Below are 2,209 nucleotides of genomic sequence, written 5' to 3'. Positions count from 1 at the left end.
ATTTTATTAGTTATAATACAACATCAGAAACCGGCACAAGCAGTTAATTTTAACTTATGTCTATACGACAAATCAAAGAGCCGAACTATATATATATATATATATATATATATATATATATATATATATATATATATATATATATATATAGGATATTAATCATATTTGATAGTATTGTTCCGGTAGTCAGCATAAGTTTCACGGAATTTGACAGAGTACATTCATAGTCACATGTATGCCATTTAAGAAATAATTCTTGCAATGAAAGAATCCGTGGCCGCGAGGTCAAGGTCACATACTCTGCGCCGATGTGGGGTCTAAACCTAGCTTGAGGTCTAGGATTCTTCATGGGAAAAGCCATGAAAGGTAGGTGGTTCAACCCAGGTGCTCGCCCGGAGGTCTTCCTTCTCCATCAAAAGATGGGAAGGTCGCCATATGACCTAACTTGTATCCGCGTGACTCTTAACAGATCAGAATAGTCGATGCCGTAATAGTGAAGACAATACGGTGTGGTTTGAAAAATCGATGGTATAATTGTAAAGAAAATACAGTTTTGTTTTGAAGAATCAGTGCTGTACTTGTAAAGAAAATGTGTATCAGTTTGAAAAATCGATGGTATAATTTTAAAGAGAATATGGCGAAATTACAGTTTTTTTAGGAGCATGGAGTGGCTTAGAAGAGTTGGCGGTATTACCGTGACTAATTGTGAAATATGGTACAGTTTCGAAGAATCGATGGTATAATCGTGATGAGGTTATGGTATAGTAATTCCCCCGCACGGCGTTTAACAGATTCGATTTTATTTTCAAATCCATTTCATGCAAGTACATTCAATTCAGTTGCTTAAAACAGTAACATTTATTTACCAATATCTACATATACATGCTTTTAGCGAATGAATACTGTCCAAATAAATATGTGTAATTCTTTTAGCGAATGAATACAGTTTAAATAAATATGTGTAATTCAAATTTCGAACCCTAAATACATAATATTACGCTTCCTTTAAATATTTACATGTGTTTAATTTAGGGTTTTTTTCCTGTTTGTTTTTTTTTTTTGTTTTTGTTTTTTTTTTTTTTTTTTTTTTGTTTTTTCACCAAATTATTAAACATTCTCAATCTGGCCTCGATATTTTGACAGAAATATTACACACGACACGTCTTTTATACATGATACCAAGATTCTACTGCCGTGATTTAAATTACAATTTAGACATTTTTTTAATCCTAGTTATACCAACATATTGCTGAACGATTAAAAGACATTCTTAAAACAACTTCAGACAATTTTCTTAACCTTAACCCTGCTATATTTCAAAAATGGACCGGACCGTCATTCAATTTACACAGTACAATTTATCATTCAAAGGGGTGTTCACTGAAAATTTACTGACTGAAGAGCGAACAATGCAGATCATGATCAGCCTGCGCGGTCTGCACTGGTTGCGAAGGCAAAATCATATGCTGCATGCAGGCTAAAGGTTAAGTAGACATTTTCTACATTTCGATGGTTCAACACAATACTGCCGTGACTCCTATTAAATAAAGAAGGAGTTACAGCAGTATTGCATGGTTCCATAAATATCCATATAAGAGTTATAACATGCTAGGACCAGTTTGCACATCTAGGCGAATTGGTCAGCCACGACAGATTCAGGATTTTTTAACTTTTAAAAACTTTCCTTTACAAAGTTCCAAGTTCCCTCCAACAATAAGTTTTAAAAGCTTACCATTAATAAGACTGCATAAAATTATAACATAAACACAATTTTATATATAGAAAACATTACAGTATTACCGGCATAGCTTCGTCAAACACAAAGTCTGAAACAATGTATAAAATCACTATAATAAAATGTTGTCAGGTACTTCTTAATAGAAGTGAATTGACGTATAACGTTTTATGAAATATTTGCTGAAATATTCAGAATAATTTGCATCTTTTTGCTATATTTACACTGATGGAAAATTTACTAAACTGTTTCAATTGTATTTGTTTTCCATAGACTTTGGTCAAAGAAGTGCTTTTTAAGTGACGTTTAAAAAAAGAGCTCTTCGCAAATGTCAGTCTGTTGTATCTTACTTCCCGATAACCAATGGAAGTTTGAAAATTAGTCTTGCAGATGTTTTTATTCTGTGATCAAATTTTAAGGTCTTTAAGCTATTGTTAGCTTGACTTTTCGAAGGAAAAGTAGAGCTATTGCGCT

This window comes from Mercenaria mercenaria, chromosome 2 (genome assembly GCF_021730395.1).
Source record: "Mercenaria mercenaria strain notata chromosome 2, MADL_Memer_1, whole genome shotgun sequence".
In the NCBI taxonomy this organism is placed as follows: domain Eukaryota; kingdom Metazoa; phylum Mollusca; class Bivalvia; order Venerida; family Veneridae; genus Mercenaria; species Mercenaria mercenaria.
The sequence above is the reverse complement of the archived record's forward strand: the minus strand, read 5'-3'. Positions refer to the sequence as shown.